The 20734-nt window shown below is 48.4% G+C and overlaps 1 long non-coding RNA gene across 1 annotated transcript in view; it reads right to left on the reverse strand.

The window, feature by feature from the left end:
• Positions 1-20734, reverse strand: part of LOC141571510 (uncharacterized) — a 104112-nt gene that overhangs the window by 8190 nt on the left and 75188 nt on the right. Inside the window, exon 3 of the long non-coding RNA XR_012496264.2 lies at positions 19243-19366. This is a non-coding gene — a long non-coding RNA (uncharacterized LOC141571510). The remainder of the gene's footprint in view (positions 1-19242; positions 19367-20734) is intronic.

Below are 20734 nucleotides of genomic sequence, written 5' to 3' on the forward strand. Positions count from 1 at the left end.
GAAACTCAAATGCAGCTCAGATACAGTAGCTCCCTGCTCCCTCGCCCCCACAGAAGCATGAATTCAGCTCTTACATAACCGTCAAGGCCCACCTCAAATGCTCCCTCCTCCACACAGCCCTCCCTGAAGCTAAGCAGAGATGGCAGTTTGGGGCCCAGAATCCCAAGAGCTGGAAAATGTCAGGCAGACAGCAGGTACTCACACCTATGCTTGACCTGGCAGATGCAGACACGTAGCTTTAAACCATCCAGAAAATAATCACTGAGCACCTGTTCTGTGCCAGGCCTGCAGGAGGGGTTGTGGGGTGGGCGGTCGGAATGCTGGGGCTCTGGGCACCTGACTGGTAATAATAGGCCGAGTGAGCAGGGCCATTAGGAGGCAGCCTCTCAGCCAGACTCACCCCGGGCTGCTGGGAATCCAAAGCCTAAAGCAAGATATTTAGATGCAATAGTTTGTTATTGGGGACTTTTGGATGCAGCCCCTTCCATATATAAAATCTCTGGATTTTTTTTTTCCTGTGTTGTCATGTTTTGCCAAATAATATATGTGACTCAGACCCCTGCCTATTACACAGCCCCCAAGCCCCGGCTAGCCCTGAGCCTGCGCACAAAGGAGCACTATTACCCACATTCCTTAGTCATTACAAGAAAAACGGAAAAGCCAAGTACTTCACAAGGTATTTTTTTGCCACTATACTATGTCCCCATGTCAAATGTCCCATCAAAATGCAAGGTGCCCTCCAGGATCAAGGGAAATCCTCTTCCCTTGAATCTTCCCTGCCCCCAAAGAACACGTGCTTCTGGGAAACTATCTGAGGCTCTGGGGTGATCTGGTCCTGAAGCGGAAGAGAGCCTCTCCACACTTCCCTCACTGGGTTTTCCGGGTCATTCTCAAGCAGCCTCAAGGATCCAGGAGCAGCCGGATCCCACCCAAGTCTGTGTTCCTTGCCTGGCCCCGCACCAACCTTTGCTGGGAATCATCCACAAAGGCTCAAATGGCAGAAATGCATGGAGTCTTTCTGTCCTGGCGGGACCCATCTTCCCTCTGGTCCTGTGGGAAAAAGAACTTCAGAACCCTGCTTAACACCATGAGCAATTGCCTGCCACAATCGAGCCAATTACTTTGGGAGTCCCAAGTGGCACAGAAATCTAAAGAGATGGCAATCCCTGGGGCTCACATTGCCGCCCCTCCCACCAAGGTCTGTGACCAAACACTTGAAGCATTCAAATGGAAGATGACCTCCTGGGTGATGTCCTGTCCCTGCCCTTCTGAAACGTGGCAAGAGCCCTGGGGCCTCCCTGTCCTGACCTATCATCTTGGCTCCAGGAAAGGAGCCTCCCTTCTGAGGACCCCATGTCTATAATCCTCTTCTCCTATGGTAGAGAATGTGCAATGTTTATTTTGGGGGAAAGAGGATTATTTTTAGGCCTTCAAAACTCTAACTTCAGACTAATAGTCATTTCGGATGATGTCACCTTGATTCAAGGCTAAGCGAAAGGCTAGACTATTCCTGTAGTGGGCTTTTTATGGGGAAAGGAGAACGATTTGGGAAATTTCCTCCCCCACAAAGGCATGTTTTGAGCACAGACTTCCCTTCTCCGCTTTATATCTTAAATGGAATTTTGCCCATTTCTTCCAGACAAGGGGGACAGGTCAGGGGTCCCCTCCTAATTCCCTGCACAATGCAGATACCCACAGTTCTCAGCAACAGGGTCGGGCAAGAGGTGGAGAAACAGTAAGTGATGTGTCTGCTGACAAAGAGACCTGGTTTCCAAACAGTGCCCGAGCTTTGTCTGACACTGCTCTTCCCACGAGGGCAGCAGCGCCCTGGGGGCCTGGGGGAGCTTCAGGCACTGAGGACTCCAGAAGCAACCTTCACAGAGCAGTTTGGGGCCAAGTGGTGACAGCAGGCCATTTAACCCTTTGGGCATCACCACACTGCCATTATCTTCAAGATCTGACAGATGCCAGGGGAGGCCTGAGCCAAGAATGCTAGAAACATCTGGTGGCAACAAGCAAATGTGAGCTGAACTACAGTCCCTTTTTGGGAAAACTTAATATAAAATAGAGTCTTGGATTAACAAGGTCCGTAAATGTAGGACATTGGTACTGAGGACCCCAGTATGTATGCAGACGTTTTAGGGCTCATTGGTGAGAAAATGCCCTGACAGGTGAAGGGAACAGGCACTTGCGTGGACCTAGTCCCGCCAGTAGGGCAGGTGGCATTGCCCAAGACCTTTGGAGTTTCGCACTCGACCTTAATTCTAGGCTGTGCAATAATGCTGGCTGGGACCCAGCAGGGCAGAAGCGCCAAGTGTTCAAGAACCTGTAGGTCAGGCAACCTTTGCTGGTGTGTGGAGACCAGTGGCTCTCGGAGGCCAATGAGCTATTTACAGGGCTTTTCTGATGTGAGGCCAGGAAGTCATGCAGTGTCCCCTCTGTTTCTCTCTGCAACTGGCCAACACGTTAAGTCCCAGGAAAAAACCTAAATGCAAATTATGGATTTATATGTCACAAGAGGACACAGATTAATCAGGCTATTTACAAAATGCTGTCAACACATGCCAGAGGGAGCAGGCCAGCCCATGCCAGTGACATTTTGTGGATTTCTTGTAGCATGTTTTGTCCATTCTTTACTCATTAAACATTCAAATCCTCTTTATAGCCTTTCAAACAGAATTCTGTCGTCTGCTCACCCGCTGAGTACGAGTAATCCAAGACATATGCCTGGAGCCACCCTGGGCTGGATGTCCCCAGGGCTTGGTTCCACCACATCATACACAACACACACAGATACACGCAGCAGGCCCAGCACACACAGCAGGCGTGCATCACGCAGATGCTGCAGAGTATGCAAAGCCAGAAGCCTCTCCTGAGACTCAATCCCTCAGCCACAGCCACAGAAGTTTGAAATTGTCCCTATGGAGCTCACATACCTCAACTCTCAAAACTACAAAGAGCTTCCTGGCATTCCCATGGCAAGTGGCACCCCATTTTTTGTTTGGAAAAACTGATGCCCAATTGGAGGAAGCAGCTGGCCCAAAGTCACAGTATCCTATTTAGTAGTCAGCCAATGTTTAGGGTAAAAGCCAAGACAGCCGTCTTCCCTATCTAGAGAGGAAAAGGGCTCTTCCTGGCCAGAGGGGGTCGTGCCTCAGTCTCTGCCCCAGTTCAGGGACCAACCACGCCTCACCACTGCCCTCCTTACCTTCCACCCAGCCCAAGTGTGCCAAACCTGTCACCTTGGCCATCAAAGCCACACTCTGACGGCATTGTTCTAAGACTTAGCAGAGCTGTGCTGAAATCGGCCCATCCTGGCTCATGACAGCCGATTGCTAAATACTCCGGAATCTTGCTAGTCAGATGTTTAAAGGTTGGCATTTTGAAATCGACCGTGGTGGGCATATTTATACCATGGAAATCAGCAAATGCCAAATGCCACAAACCAGGGGTGTTTTCTCCCCCTAAGGACATAGTTTATCAGCACAGTACTGCTTGCCAGGGAGAACCACTCTGACTTCACTAAGACTTCAGGCCTTGGTGATCAGGCGGGATATCGCTCAGGTTTCAGGGTTGCGAATAACAGAAGCCAACTCTGGTGAGCAGAAATGGGATTTTTAGGAAGGACACCAGGCAGCTTGCAGAATCCACAGGAAATATGGAGACGTGGGAACAGGAAGTAGGCTGGATCTGAGGATGGCAAGGCAGAGTGTGCCAGACCAGGCTACCACCCTGCGGCTGGACACACTTCTCAATCCCTGCTGTCACTGGACACTGGCCTTGGACCCTGGGTGCTTCCCCCTCTGCCAGGAGGAATTCTACATGGCACCTGCTTCTTGGCATCTCGTGCTCCAGTTCGGAATGGGTGCATTTGGTCGGCTGGCTTTAAGTCATATATCTGCAATCCCCAGCAGTGAGGGCCACAAAGAACAATTCTCAGGCCTCTCTTGCTGCTGAGGCAGGAGGTGGGAAACTGACACATAAGCAAGCTAATTTCCCAAACAGACAAAATACTGAAAACGCCCACTGCAAAAAGCCTCTGCTCAGCCTGTAGGCTGCTGAGTGGATCGGTCCTAGGGCCACAGCAGACAGCAAGGGCCTTACATAGCCCTTCTCCTACCCTGACAAAAGTTCTGCCCCTCTGACCACCTACTGGTGATTTTCCAACTGAAATCTTCCTTATCTGAAATGAAATAGCCTTCCCCAATTTCTCCAGGGCTCCGGTGGTGTGTTAGTCACTCATACCTTAGTGTATCAGTTTAATCTGACATTTTCCTCTTATCCCTTTGATTCAGCTCAACTAAAAGAGTGGGAACAGTTCTCCACTACAAACATTAATGGAAGAGTTAAGCATGGATAATCCAAAACAGCAGGTAACCCAAGAAACATTTCCATGTGGCTCTGGGATATAGCATATGAGTCATTAATTATACTAAGGAATTAGAATTGCCTATGTAAATTGTGCCTTCACAATGGAAGGAGTCCTCAAGTCCAGGGGTGCCTTTGAGCCAATAGACTATAAAATCAATGGAACCCCTTGAAGTTGTACAGTGTACAACCTGTGCAACTACCTACGACAGCTCTAATGGAGGCCTTTCAGGGCTCTCTGAGCAGGAAGGGAAGGTAGCTCGGAAGAAACAGCAACCAAAGATCACGTAGAATTAACCACATCACTGATAGAAGAGATAGTACAAGATTTAATATATAAAATTTAACCATACAACACACAAACCTCTATAATAAGGCATAGTCACATTCATCCAGACCCACCTTAATTCATATAAAAAGAATCAGAGAAGGACCAAAGAACTTCTCAGTGCTTAATTATGCTTATGAAATACAAAAAGTTAGGGAAGGTTTTATTATTCAAGGATGGGTTAGTGGGGAAAAGGAGGGGCTGCCAGTAGACAGGTGGGATGATACTGAGATGCCCATCGCGTAATATTCAGGCTGCTGGGTCATGAGGGGCTGACGAGAGAAAAGCAGGAGGCCGGCCCTGCTCCCCCAAAGGCATGTTCCTTTATAACATGTGAAAGGAACTCAGAGTAACAAGTACCCGAGGCAGAAAGACTTTGGTCTCTAAGTGATCCCACGTTTGCAGCCTGTTGTTGATTTTAGTCAGAGAAAAGGAGGCAAATCACCACTTTCTTCTCAAAGGCCATGCTTGCAGACTTTGGTTCTCTGGTCATCCCAGCAGACCTGAAATCCAGAGCAGGATCTGAGCTCAGCTAGGCCCAGGCTGAGCAGCAGACCTCTGGAACGTGCAATGCGGGCTCAGAGTGAGGGGACCCTGGGACTATCAGCCTCAGAGCTCGGCCTGTTGTCCCCTGACCATTCTGGTTCAACCAGAACCAAGCTGGGCTTGGACCAGTAAATCCAAAAAACCAGCCCTTGTGGTTAGGAGATCCGGGCTCCAATCCTGCTGCCACCCAACTCACAGAGTGGGCTGAGAAAACCCCTTTTGGGGCCCCAGAAGAGGGGCTACTGCAGCTCTTCCTCCTCCCAGCTGTGGTTGCTTAAGTGCTCAGGCAATTCTAGAGACCTACATCTGACCCATGACCACGCATACCAAACAGCACCCACCCAAGATCAGGCACAGGACCCTGTGTTCTCTCCTTCTTTCCCCCCTTCTCAAAGTCCCATTTCCTTGAGGCCAATCCAGCTCCTGGTATCATGCCATATCAGGTAGTACCTCACAAGGATTAAAAATAAAAAATGAAAGCAGGTATCTATCTGAGGAAAACATATTTTATAATCCAGAAGGGGAAAGGCCTTTTTAAGCATGACACAAAACCTCAGTATCTATAAAATATGACATTGATCAATTTGAATAGTATTTCTATATAAAGAAGAAAAACACCAAACAACAAATGAAAAGATAAATGAAAGCTTAGAGAAAATATTTGGAACTCATGTCACAGGTAAAAGATTAACTTCCTTAATCCTTACAAAACTCATTTGGAGTTTGAGGGAGCTAATCAGTAGCATCTCTTTTCCTACCACAATTCCAAGCCAACTTGTAATAGACGCAGGAATAGGCAAATGAGGACCCCAAAATCAGCTTTATTACTGATAGAGCCTTTGAAGAAAGTGCTTTAAAAAATGGGCCTCTTAATGTTGGACCCCAGAATGAAGCAGGCCTCTTTGGCCATCAAGATGGTGGGGTTTGGGGCCGGCCCAGTGGCTCAGGCAGTTAGAGCTCCATGCTCCTAACTCCGAAGGCTGCTGGTTCGATTTCCACATGGGCCAGTGGGCTCTCAACCACAAGGTTGCCAGTTCAATTCCTCGAGTCCCACAAGGGATGGTGGGCTCCGCCCCCTGCAACTAAGATTGAACACGGCACCTTGAGCTGAGCTCCCAGATGGCTCAGTTGGTTAGAGCATGTCCTCTCAACCACAAGTTTGCCAGTTCGACTCCCGCAAGGGATGGGGGGGCTGTGCCCCCTGCAACTAGCAACAGCAACTGGACCTGGAACTGAGCTGCGCCCTCCAAAACTAAGACTGAAACAACAACAACTTGAAGCTGAACAGCACCCTCCACAACTAAGATTGAAAGGACAACTTGACTTGGAAAAAAGGCCTGGAAGTACACACTGTTCCCCAATAAAGTCCTGTTCCCCTTCCCCAATAAAATTAAAAAAAAGAAGAAGAAGAAGAAGAAGAAGAAGAAGTAGCCACTTTAAAAAAAAAAAGATGGTGGGGTTTGAGCAGCCAGAGGCCAATATAAACACACGGGAGACATAAGTACAAAAGAGAGATCAAACATGAGGACAAAATCTTGCCAACTGAAAGGCTGGGCCTGTTAAATTCTTACAGTAGAGATGGACGTGTCTGAGGACAAGGAAATGCATGCCCACTGCTCTGAGTAGGTTTCCGAACTGGGAAGGAAGACAAAGGGCCTTTAAGCGCACAGCCTCCACTTCCCAGCTACTGTGACAGGTGTTGAAATTGCCCTTCCATCCCACTAAAATCTGGAGAAAATCATTCTGTGAGGAAACCACAGCAAAGAGAAATTGTTCACTGTGGGCCATTTATCAGTGGGAAGCCTCTGTCACAGAGCTCTACTCCGAGAGCTAACAACTGCCCCCAAACAGTAAATGTCACAATGCTCAGCCCTTCTCAGGAGCAGGACTAGCCAGTGCTGCCAAGGAATCAGTGTGGCTGTGGAAGAAGCCACACAGCATACACTGTCCACAATACTGGGCTGGTACATTTCCACACTGGCAGTGCATCTGAGAGCGTATGTGTGAGGCTGATTTTATGTATCAACTTGCTGGTTCATGGCGTACCTGACATTTGTCCAAACATTAGTCTGGGTGTGTATGTGAGGGTGTTTCTGGATGATATTAACATTTGAATCAGTGGACTGAGTAAAGCAGATTGCTCTCCCCTGTGTGGGTGGGCCTCGTCTAATCAGTCGAAGGTCTTATGAATAGAACAGAAAGGTTGATGCTTTATTGAGTAAGAGGGAACTCCTCCCACCCCACTGCTAGAGCTGGGACATTGGTTTTTCCCAGCCTTCAGACTAGGATTGAAATATTGGTGCATACATTTAAGTATTCATGAGCAGTCGCTGTTTTACATTTTTCTGGCATCCATCACTTGTACCACAGGCATGGGTACAGCAGCAGGAGAAGAGGAAGGGTTGTGGTCTTATTGATACCCTGGTGTACTCTGAAAATGGCTTCACTGACTTCATTCATCACCTTCCTTACCAGAGAGCCTTGTATCCTTGAATACTATGTCCTCATCTGTCCAATTTATCTTCCTAATAGATTGTAAATTACAAATCCAAGGTCCTACAGGGGCATAGCTAATGGCATAAATGTCTGAAATATTAGGGGTGAAGATTGTGGCAAGGTGAAGAGTGTGTACCCCCTCAAACACATTCAAATTCAAATTGTTATTAATCACCAAATGCTGCCCAAATGAAACACAATATCATGTAACCTCTGCAGGCTATACGCTCCCCAAGCCTAGCTACAATAAAAACTAAAGTTCAGATAAAAATAATGACAATCAATAGCACTGCCAGTCATAACCAGTAATTTCTCTAAGATAGAACTAGAGTGAAATAAAAGTTCTTACAACAATCCCATGAGGGAGGTACTACTATTATTCATTTTACAGGTGAGAAAACTGAGGTTCAGAGAGGTTAAGTAGCTTACCTAAGGTCACACAGCCTAGTAGTAGCACAGTCAGCACTTGAACTTAAGTAGTTTGTCTGCAGAGTCACTGAAGTTGGGCTTCTTGTGAATTCAATTGCTGCAAGGGAACTGGGCTCTATTATACAGGGAAAAGGAGGAGACTTAATTATGTCTTTGGCTGTATCTCTACAAAGTGACCCGGAATCCTGAGCACACATCAGGAATTTCCAATCCCCATAGAGAAGCAATTCCTGCCAAGAAATTCCCTCTTTTCTCAAAGGGTTTGCTTGGTGGATTCACTGGATAATTGTCTCTGTTCTCTACTTTCCTCAATGTAAATGGACAGTGACCAGTAAAAGCCAATGCCTTTCAGATTTGAAAGCCAAGGCCTTGCTGTGGCAGGCCACCCATGTAGTGGAGGGCACTCCACACAGCTGTGTGACCTTGGGCAAGTTCCCAAGCCATGGGGGTCTTCACTTGTAAGAGGCCCAGGCTGAAGGAGATAATCGACTTGGGTTCATCCAGGCCCACAAAACAAAGTGAATAATAGGCTCTTAGGGTTTTTCTTAGTCAGCGCAGGCTACAATAACAAAATACCATAAACTGAGTGGCTTAACCAACAAATAGTTATCTCACAGTTCTGGAAGCTGGTAAGTTCAAGACCTAGGTTCTGGCAGATTTCACGTCTGGGAAGACTTGGTGTCAAACCCTCTTTCTGGTTTGCAGATGACCCCCACATTGCTGGGTCCTCACATGGCAGGAAGAGAGGGTTCTGGTCTCTTACTTTTCTTATAAGGGCACTCACCTATCCTGGGGGCTCCCATATGACCTCCTATAAACCTGACTATCTCCGTCTACAAATGCCAACATATTGGGGATTTAGGGCTTCCAATGACAGATTTCAGGGGGACACACTCAGTCCATAGCAGGGCTAGTAGATGAGTACTGCTGCTGAGAACGCATCTTGAGAGAGTGAACCGTGCTTACCGCACATCCTCGTTACAGCCCTCCCCCCCTTCCTTTCGGTCTGACCACCTGCTCGCTCACTAAAGGCATGTATTGTAATTCTGGGGAACCTCAGTCCTCTCTTCCAAGTCTCCATTCCCAGACATTGCGTAGCCTGAGCCTTCCCACCCATTCTTCAGGGAGCGTGAGGACTTTCAGCGCAAGCCAGAGGGTAACTGGAAACCCCTTTACTCTTGTGGTTCCCAGATTTGCCCCCTAAGGACCCGCATATTTGAGTTTGTTATTGTACTCATCTTGCTAAAAGCCAAATAAAGAACTTGCACCTGAAAAACACTGAACCTTGTATGGTACTTGGAGTTTCAGGGTGTAAAACTGGAGGTTAATCTTATACTTCTGCCCAGGAGAGAGAGCCGAGGCTCCAGAGAAGTAGCTTTCCAAAGCATACAGCTGGCCCTGGATGTCTTCCCAGCTCTGCTGGAGAAGGAAGGGTGGATCAATTCCCAAGGGCCAGGCCGCCAACAGCTCCCCAGGCAAAGGGTCCAGCCAGAGGAATCCCATAGCCCAAGGTCCCTGGCAGTCCTGAGGTCTACCCTGCAGGTCAGGCAGGATTGTGCTGCCGCCTGGAGCCACCGCCCACCACGAGCTGGTGGTGGCGGCGCTTTCAGCCTCTCCAAGGGGCATAGCTTATGGCTCTCATGACCGTACCAAGAGCCAAAAGAGACGTAAGTGGTCAGTGATCTCGGTACCAATATTTCTGCTTAACAAGTCACCCCCACCCAATGGCATTAAATCATGAACAGATTTTATTATTATTCTTGTTTATTATTAATTATTATTATTTCTCGTGTTTCCAGGGGTTGCTGGGCTCAGCTCTCTGGTTCTCATCCAGGCCCCTTACCCGATGGTGGCTGGCCAGCGGCTGGAGAGGAAGTCCTGAGGCTTCCTCCCTCACACGTCTAGCTCTTGAAGAAACTGGGACCTCAACTGAACACCTCCAGCATGGCCTGTCCATGTGGCGTGGGCTCCTTTATTTTAGTCTTTATTAAGGTTCTGCCCCGTGATGGGAGATATGGGGGAACAAGTTGTTTACAGCCATGGTATCCATCTTCCACAAATGCAGTCTCACTTGGGAGATGGCACCAAAGAAAATCAAGAAGAACGGAAGAGCCACACAGGCAGCATGAGGCAGGCCGTGTGGGCAAAGAGGAGAGATCACATGATTTCAGCCTAGAGGAGGGGTGACCCACCAAGACCATATCCTGGGACTGTGGCATACACTTGACACCACTGACACTATCTGCAATGCTGCCTTTCTTGCCATTGCTGTTAGCAAGTGTGTTTGTTTTGTGTTTATTTTATTCTGTTTTGCTGTCACACTGGAGTGAGTACAGCAGGTGATGAAGGTAGTGTTTGGCCCCCCAAAGCACGATTGGAAGGGAAAGATCTAGGATGAACTAATTCCGCACCCACAATTCTTCTCATGGGGGTTGAAGCTGACCCACCTGAGGGAGGTGGGGCAGCCCAGAGCTGGTGTTTGGGATGCAGGGGCGAGAGTCAGCACAGGAAGTCCTGTCTAAGACATCCAGCAGCTGAAACAGCATGGTGAGGTGGGGTGCGGGGTGGGGTTGGGGTGGTTTCCAAACCAAATCCCTAGACAGTATTGAACGTCACCAGCTTGGCAAAGCAAGCGCACAGGATAGGCTCCAAGTGTACGGGCTGGTCTGAGAGTGAGAAGCAATCAAGGACCAGAGACGGGCTGAAATTGAAATTAAACAAGAGGATAAGCAAGGGGAACAGGATATGCAGGGCTAGTTTTGCTTTTCTTGGACTTTTGATTGAGTTAGACTGTCTGCCAAGTGGCACGATCCCTGCTTAAATACTAGCAATGGTAGTAAAGATGCCTTGAGTGCCTGCTGTGTGGCAGGTACTCTGCTAAGCACTTCTGTGTGTATTTCCTCTAAACTTCTCAACAACCCTGGAAGGGGTTATTATCTGCATTTTACAGGTGAGAAAAAACTGGAGCTCAGGGTAGGGGAAAGTATTTGTTCATGATCAATAGTTAACTGTGACGCCTGGCAGTCGGACCCTGCTCAAACAGGTGCTTTCACTGGGGCCACCATGTAGTGCCCACAATGCACCTGTGATGGTGTCTTTTTTTTTTTCCTTTTTTTCCCAATGAGAAAATAGGAAGTGAGTGACTTGCCTGAGGTCCCACAATGCTGTTAAGTGACTGAGTAGGGATTTGAACCCGTTCTAATTCCCCAATCCAAGCTCTGCCCACTGCTCCAAAGGTTCTTATTTAGGGGTGTCCTCCCCTCCGGCCCAGAGTGGCCTGGCACAAAGTAAAGCGGAAAAGAATGCAAAGCAGAGCTCCACACAGCTCCTGCAGGGGGAAGAAAGCAGATGGTTCACGGAGGTGAAGGGCAGGGCAGGGAGCAATGCTAACTATATGCCATCTCCCATTTTTCATTTAAAAAAGGAAAATCACCTTGTCATTTCTTAAATTCCCTGTCCTGGAGGGGAACAGCAGCAGGTACCCCAAAGAGCTGCACACCTGCTCTCCTCACCGTCTGCTTCCAATCTGTTATCTGGCCTGGCACATGTCTCCTGTTCCTGGGATGTTTTAAGGGGCCTTCCAAGCTGGGTCCAAAGAAAACATTCATTTTGATTACAGAAGAGAGGAGCATCTGCTAGCCTGGATTGTGGGAGAGCCCATAATCCCTGCATTTTACCTCCTATTAGCCTTCTTCTCCGGGAAAGAAATGTCCTGCTCTTTAAAGTCGAGGCCATAAAATTGTGACAGCTCACTTGCAAACAGAGCTGATTCTGGAACATGAAACAGCCCTTCAGATAAAATATACAACTTAGGTGTGGGAGTGAGCGGGCTGGGGTCTTAAAACCGAATCAGTTGTTAGTTACATTTTGTTTTATGGATCTATCCGGGCAGTTCCCTACTGTAGAGCATCACCAGTTCCAACATTTCGGACATATTTCCCATTAGCCCTTTATTTGAAATTTTATGCTTCCCCTCATAAAAATCTTTAGCAGATTAATGTGCTTGGGATATTTGTTTATAAGTACAGCTGGTCTTCCTTCGAGTTGCTTTTATTGTGGGGGTGCCTGAGTGTGCCCTTTGTGCAGCAGCAAAAGGGTGGGACTGCAACCCAGCAACCAGCACTATCTCAGAGATGAGGGGACATGTGGTGGGGGTGGGATGAGGTGATGGAGGACATCAGGCAGGCCTTTGAGGTTTGCCATGCAATGAGGCACTGGGCGGCCTTCTTTTGCCTGGCTGCCATCATACTTATCGGGAATGGGCTGTGCATGGATAGTAGATATGGAGGGACGCTGAGCCAGCCATCTTCCTCTGCCAGAGGGACCTGCCCTGTGGACCCTTCCCCTAAACACATCAGGACTGGCTTGAACTTGTCCGAGGAGGGGCTATTCTTTTTTGAGCTGAAGAAGAGGATCAAGTGCTGACCAAGATGGCTGGTTTCACTCTAACTTTGGATGAACCACCATCACTTCTTTTATAAGATACATGATAACCAAATGTCTTGTAAAGTTCTAAGTTTATACCATTCTTTCCTCCGTCCTCCCGTTTTATGATTTTTGCACTACAGATGAGCAATTTCAGCATTTTTTAAGACCATGTCTTTACTGTGGCTTGGGTTTTGGTTTGTTTGGGATTTTGTTTTGTTTTGGGTGATTTTATTAGGACCACCAGATTGCATGCTCTTATTGTGCATTTGGCTTCTCAGGTCTCATGCATTATAGGAACACTCTTTAGCAACATTGCTGGTGAGTATTCCCCTGCCCTCTCCTGTTTTTCCCCAGGACTGGAGGCAACACTGCTTTTTGCTTGTTAGAAAGTCCTGCCTTCTGTTGGCCTCAGATTTGCCCCTTTGCAAGTCTCCCATCTTGTAAGTCCTACCCCTGCACTCTGGGGTCACACAGTCTATTTCCTGTCCTTCTTCCCTTAGAGCAATTTGACGACCGTGACTAGTCCCCCCAAAGCATCCTTTCTCCAGGCCATACGTCCTGGTGCCTCCCATACTCTGAATGAGGATCCAAGTGAGTGTTGGTCACATTAAGTCTTTTCCATCTTCCTTGGACTGATGGGGGGTTGGGGGGGTCTTCTGTCAGTGAGACCACTAAGTGCTTGTCACACATGTCAGCCATTATGCAATTATGGACTCTTGGCAAAGGCCATCCTTGAACTCATGCTTCTGGGCTCTGGGGAGAAATATTTTTTATCAGTCAGATGTCTCTTGATTACTCAGAGGCAGCAGACACTGAAACCAAAGAAAGAAGGGAAAACTTCACATTAAGTGGAGAGAGACTGATATGCTCTTGCTCTTGCTCTCTTGTTCTCAAAACTGTTTGATGATATTCAATAGCACAAGGAAATGCAATCTAAGTATCAAAAATTAAAAACTGTTCATATGGTCCCTGGGGACATAGATGCACCATCCCTCCAAAACTTCCCTTCTTGATTTGTAATTGGTGCTCAAAAGCCCCTAAGTGTCAGGAAACTCTTTCCAGCCCCCCAAAAATCTCAGAGGCCAAAGGGAAGCAGAAGTAAAAAGTGACTGTGGTCATGGCCTCAGGTCATTTAAGGGAACAGATGAAGTGTTGTTGGCATAAATCATTTATTTAAAATGCTAATGATTTTAACAAAGATGTAGCCCTGGGACCTAAAACATTCCATTCCACTCAAGGCAAGATAGAAGGCCGTGGGAAGTTGGGAAGAGCAGAGACTCATCCATCAAGCACCTGGGGCCTGCATCACACCACACGGTGGGCACGCAGTGGCCACAGTCATTGTCACCCTCCTGATAAGGCGTCTCGATCGTACACGGGCCTCACTTTCGTTGGCCCCAACATCCCTGGTTAAGCTCTTGGGTATAAATCTCTTTTTCCCTAAAACTGGCCGACATTACAGATTTTGGTTCCTTAGGAGAGAGGAGATCGTCTGTAGGAAAAGTCTGGAAGCAAAGCTGGGCTATTTCCCTTGCTGGCCATCGACCTGGCAAAGACAGACCCACCCTCCAGACTCTCAGAGGGTGAGGGTTCTGACTTGGGAGGTGCAGGGATGACTGCCCGAAAAAGAAGAGGCCTGGGGAGGGAGGGAGGTAGAAGAAGCCATGCTGGGGGCATGGGAATGTGCGAAACTGCATTTTGGAGGAATGGAAACATGGGGAAGTCAGCAGCATGTGTGCAGAGGGAGGAATGGACAAGTTTATTGTGCAAAACTGTCTGACTCAGGATAAGATTTGGATTCACGTGAACATCTGTGCCTTGCACGGCTAACCTAATCTCCATGGCGCAGAACTCCAGTACCTAAGAAACCTTTGCACGCACTCCGAAACGTTGCAGTTCATTTCGATCTCTCCCATCATGCACCAGTGCTCACACCTGGCTCTCCCAGCACCCGGCGGCACCCTCAGAAGGCCTGGCTCTGACTTCAGCAGAAATGACTCCTTCTTCCAGCTGATACAACCCAAGGACTGGGTTCTTTCCTTAGAAGAAGCAACAGAATTACAATCCTGTCTGTTGGACTCTAGAAACTGCAGCTCTGGGGCTTTGGATCCCGGACTAAAGTAACCTCCACCAAAGTTAGATGGTTCACCCACCACCCAGGGAGAGGGAGAGGCACAGGGAAGGGCTGCTCAGGGCACAATCAACCACTCTCCTCGCAAAGGCAAAGCTTCCTTCCAGAACTGCTTCTGACTGGCAGTCTGGGCCTGAGCTGCTTAGGACAGGGCTTGCTTTCCTCTCATTGTTGATTCCATGGACAGCCTGCATGTAAAGGACTTTAGCTGTTCTCTTCTAGGCCTTTACAGACCATCAAATCCTTCCCCTGTCACTGGGCAGGGAAGCAGCTTAGCCAAACCTCCCCAAATAAAGGAGAGTCTTTCCCAAACCTGAGACTCATAGAACAAGAGATAGCTTCGGGGACATGTCCCAACGTTCCCACTGTCTCCCAGACCTCACCCCTTGCCTCATTTCAGTTGAAATGTCTCATGCTGCTCGTTGCATACACGTGCCCTCAGTGAAGACAGAGAGGGCCAACAAAGCTGTCACGGGGAGGTCACACAGATGTACACATGCCCACATACACAAGCACACATACATACTGAGCCCAGCGTTCGTAAGAGCAGTGCTGCACCCCAGCTTACTTTGGGGGAGTTAATTCACTTGCTGAGTAAGGCTATTTGGTGTGTCCTGCTTATAAGGAAGATGTTAAGTGAAACAGAGCCAACCACCTCCCCGCAGAAGATTCCGTAGCCAATACTGAGTGGCCGGATATACTGAGTAATGCCACGTGTGTACGTATGGGGATGTGTGAGCAGATACGGGGGCAGGGGATCAGTATGGCATGCAGCCATGAGGGTGACAGGCTCCAAACAGAACTTGGGGTTGCATATGTCCTGTATAAAACACCCAGAGCAAATTCTAGGGCTCCCACAACCTCCACTAGGCCGGAAGCACAAGGCCAGACAGAAGGGAACTGAGGCGCACGTCTCGTTGGGATCTGGCAGGAGTGGCTGTGGCCCCTAGAAGTGGCCCGAGGGGATTGGGATCCTGCCCATCTTGCAGTCTCTCTCCTCCAGAGCAGAGCAGAGCGGAGCCTGGCAGCTCCGGCTCTGTGTCCCACGCGATGTGCCGCCTGTGGCATTCTCATTGCGGGGCGGCCTCCTCGTCCCTGATTCTCGCTGCCCCCACCTCAGATCCCTCAGCTCTGTCCCCATGACCTTTCCTTTATCCTGGCCACTTTCATTCTCATCTTGTGTAGCCAACTTTTAAAAAGTAGAGCTGTTGCACGGTTAACAAGGACAGAGGTTTTTTTGTTTGTTTGTTTGTTATTGGTTTGCTTTTATCAAAAAAAAAGTAAAAAGCACCCATTGTATTGTCCCTTTAACCTGTGCAGACCACCAGATGTATTTATCATAGCCAGGTTTTTTTGAGATTATGTCCAAACTCTACATAATAGCTAATGGATGTGGGGAAATGGTATCAGCCGCCCAGCAGGGTGGGGAGGAGTATGCGATCAGGAATGACAAGAGTTTTGCGAGCAATCGCGTATTGGACATGCTGAAATTGTTGACATGACCGTTCCCACCAGGCCCTCGTTCCCTGGGATCTGGACCACCATGGACACGCTTTCCTGCCACGAGGGGCCTCTGCCTCAACCCCAAATCCTGCCCCCTGGTGGTTGACCAGAGAAGATACCACGCAGTTCTGCGAGGCCTTGGGAAAATTGCTGGGTCTCACGGGGGCTGATTCCCACATGCTCAGTGAAGGGACTCCAGAGGTGACAAAAGATAAGACAACTCTGAGTTCCCCTCCAGCGTTATGTGCTACCAATCACTGGTCCTGCTTTGCTCATAGATTCCCTGGGGAGGACAAGGGACCCTGCAGGTTTTCAGGTATAGCTGAAAATCTTTCACGGGGTGAGACCAGATCCATGTGGGGAATATAATATCCACACAAGTGAAAACAAGTCACCTCCTTTGCAGGTTCTGGGCTGCAAAAGGTGAAGGGAACTCCATGAATTCTCTAGTTCATGTTTCACTTTAGATTAGAATAAAAACCACAGAAAAATAAACCGTGTCAATCAGCCCTGCTGTGTAAACAAGTGGTTGATGATAACTCATGAGAGGGTTTGCGTTTCTTTATGGAGTGGCCAGCAACAAAGATCTAAAAACAAACCTTCTCTTTTACGGTTATTTGGAAAAAGAACAAGGAAAGCATTTGTTTTACCTCTGGGAGCTGCTACAACCAGCCCCATACTCCCCAAACAGCCTCTCAGAGCAATAAGTCTGTGGTGTTCTACTCCCAGCCCAGCTCTGGAGGCCACCAATAGCCTGCAGCGGACTGGGGTGAGGCGCCGTGTGTAAGCCGTGGCTCCTCCAAGCTCCCACTCTCAGAGGCATGATGGGATCTGCTCCTTGCTAGCCTATAAGGCACCTTTGTGCAAATTAGAAAAAGACAGCCCCTATCTTTCAGATGCAACTTTGGTTTGGCAGACAGAGCCGTCTGCAAATTAGAAAAAGGTGCCTCACCTCTACATCAGTGGTCTGCAAACTTTCTCTATCAAGGGCCAGATGGTAAATATTTTAGGATTTGCAGGCTATAAGGTCTCTGTCACAACTACTCAGCTCTTCCACTGTCACACAAAAGCTACCACAGATGACACATCAACAAATGGGTGTGGCAGTGTTCCAAAACATTCTTGTTTATAAAACCAGGCAGTGGACCTGACTTGACTCACAGGCTATTGTTTGCCGAGCCCTCCCCCAAGTGGATGCAGTCTGGCATCAAAGCTTGGGAAATGGAACACAGGCTAAAACGTGTCCACTGTTTATTCCTTTGACTGGGTACTCTTGTGCCAAACCTACTTCTACAAGGTGTCCCTGAATCCCCGAGATGCTGGGGACCCAAGGAGACAAACTTCTTGGACCTGGAATGGACCACCCCAGTGAGTCGCAGCATCTCCACCCCCCACCAACTGTCTCCTGCTCCACCTGCCTCCAGATCTCAGGGTCACGCTGACCGCAGGATGCCACCTCTTACAGCCGTAAGTGCCTTCCTCACCCCACTGAGCAGTGCCAAGCCGATGAACTGCACTGAGCGTGGCTTTGGAAACCAGACTTCTCTTACTCTAAGAGATAAAGACAAGGTCTGCAAAGACAGGAAGGCCAGCAGAGCCAGATCACAGGGATTCGCAGATGAGCAAAGCTGCCTGTCTCCTGAGACCTCTTCTTTGGCAAAACTCCAACTAGCCAAGTGAATAATTGGTTGGAGTGGAAGATTATGACAGTTGGCAGAAACAAGTTATTTCTGGACATTTTCCAGTTTCTTCCCAACCAGGCTTCCAATTATAATTAAAATATGGCAGTGGCTTCATGCAACATGGATAGCCCACAATCTTGCAATGCCAGCAAAGTCGACAGAAGACCCATTTCCTACAGCACCAAAGAGTAGCCCCCACAGTAGTTCCTGGGAACACTGGCCTGACTTTAAGTGGGATACTCTGTTACATTACTCACCCTTCATTTGACCTTCATAAATATCAAAACCTTACCATCCTGCCTCCTGACATTTAATTCTTTCCTGTCATCTAATGAGGCCGCATTTGCTTAGAAGGTCACTTGTCACTTACAGCACGGAGAGAGACATATCATTTTAATGAAGCTCCTAATTCAGAGCGAGTCATGAAATTGTGGACAAGATTACAACACGTGCTGGCCTAGAGACAATGGAGGCCCTCGGACTTAACTACGCCTTCGTGGGATCACACTAAAAGAATGAAACACAACCCAGGGAGACTGGCATTCCTGCATAAGCAGCAGAGTCTGGCCGATGTCACTCTAAATTCAATTACCCAGAAGAAAAGTGTGGATTCATGTTAATATATTTTACAAGGTTCTATAATTTATCATCCTTTGTTTTTCTTTATGAATAACAGATTTTTGCCCTCAGTTAAAAAGCACATCGGGGGTTGGTTGGAAGGGAGCGGGACTAAGCCACTTGTTTTTTTCCTCAGTGGAATGGAAGGTCATACAAATTCTTCTCCATAAGATGGCTTGGCAAAGGTTTGACAAGGAGAACTGCTAGGAAGTACATGGCAGAGACATGGCCTGCAGATGTACCCACACTTCACAGTGAAGGAAGGAAACCAGGCAAGTGGAACACGGTAGATCGTAATGGCGGTGGAAGGTGACACCAAGTACAGCCTTTCTGAGCAGCAAGAGCAACTGTACAGACCCAGAATCCAACTCAGGTAGACACGAGCCTGTCTACAGCTGTGACGGTTTAATGCCAGGAAATGGTGCTTAGACTTGGTCAGGGGAGGCAAAGCGCTTTCGCATGACTCCTCCACGACACAACCGCTGTGTTCAGTTACCATCTCAGAACTCATGTCTCCGGCAGGGGCCAAAGTCTGCCCACAGACCTCTGACAGCAGTGCTTCCCGCCATGGCACACCCCTGGTTCCCCAACACACACCACGAGCATGAGATTTCACACTGGCCTCTTTCATACTCTTAGGTCAATATCACCCTCTGGGTTAACCAGAAAATGGAGTCCAATGGTGTTGTTGGTGCAACTCTGGTCAAAAGTACCTGCGGAGGGCTCTGGTGTGAGAGAGCGAAGAAGTGCTGGTAGCTCTTTTCTCTCTTGGAGGACAGAGGAGAGAGAGTTCCTGAGCGGAGAGGGGCTTCTCCCATTCAACTCATGGAGCCCTGCCTAGGAAAGAGAAAGGGCTATAAAAGGTAGGTCAGAGGGACATCAGACAGACCGAGGGCCAGCCTGGCGAGTTTTTCCCACAGTGATTGAGGCAGACTATATTTTCCAAAGATGAATGCAACAATATCTCCCGCTCACGTGCTTTTCTGCCATGTGATCTAGGCACTCTTTCGCCCCCTTGAATCTAGGAGGACCCTTGCCAGCTTTGACAAGTAGACTGTAGTGGAGGTGGCACTAGGTTGCTTCTCCTTCCGGCCTTGGGCATGCTATGCTGTCTCTGGGGATGCTCCCTCCGAAACATCAGCCACCCTGCTGTGAGAAGCTCAGGCCACTTGGAAAGGCCAAATGCAGGGGTCCCACTTGAGTTGACAGCCCCACTGAGCTCCCAGTTGGCTGCCAGCATCAACTGCCAGCCACAGAAATGAACCAGGTTAGATGTGCAGCCCAGCTGAACCTTCAGGTAAGGTCAGCTCCAACCACCATCTGACTGTAGTCACGGGAGAGACCTCCAGGGGAACCTCCCAGCTGACCCCAGTCAACCCACAGAACTGTGACGGATAATAAGAAATTGTTGTTTTAAGCCACTAGGTTTCAGAGTGGCTTGCTGCATATCAATAAATTACCAACATGTATGGTATGGTATGAACACTGGCCAATCAGAATGGATGCTGACTGTCAATAGGGCTAGAGCAAGGTCCTCAAGACCTCCTCTGTGCCAGATGTTTAACCTTTAATTTCTGGATTGTGAGACGGTCCAGCAGCAACTGAAGGGAGGGACCACGGTGGCAGAAGGGCACTCAGGGAGACTGGCGTAGCAAGCATCTCAGTATTTTAACACCAGTTATGACACACTCGTGGGTTCCAGCTGGGCACCATCCCTTGCCCTGGAATTCACACCTACATCCTTGCTGGGCTCTGTCAGGTGTGGGAAGGCAAATATACCCAGATCAGGACAGGTAGGTAGGTGCCACTCCTGGGATCCAGGAATCCCCTGAGAACCCAACACTTTCACCTTTTTAGAAGCTTTTTCTATCCATGATTGCATTTGATCTTTACAATGTTCCTGAGAGGCAGATGGTACTGGTCCTCATTTGACAGGTGAGGAAAATCTGAGTTCCAGAGAAATTAAGGAAGGACCAAGGCAATAATGGCAAATGGATTGGTCAGGACACAGTTTTGAGTTCTCGTGCTGATACCACCTCAGTCTGAGACCTTAAGCCAATGCTATGACGTCTTGAGCCTCCCCACCTCTAAAGTGAGAGGAATAAAAAGATGATCCCTGAGGGCACATCTGGCATCACTATTCTCGACTTTATGACTTGCCTGAGGTCACCAGAAAGGGAGTGGAATCATCGGGACATGGTCTCA

This window comes from Rhinolophus sinicus, chromosome 2 (genome assembly GCF_057876585.1).
Source record: "Rhinolophus sinicus isolate RSI-liver-muscle chromosome 2, RSI-T2T, whole genome shotgun sequence".
NCBI classification, from domain to species: Eukaryota; Metazoa; Chordata; class Mammalia; order Chiroptera; family Rhinolophidae; genus Rhinolophus; species Rhinolophus sinicus.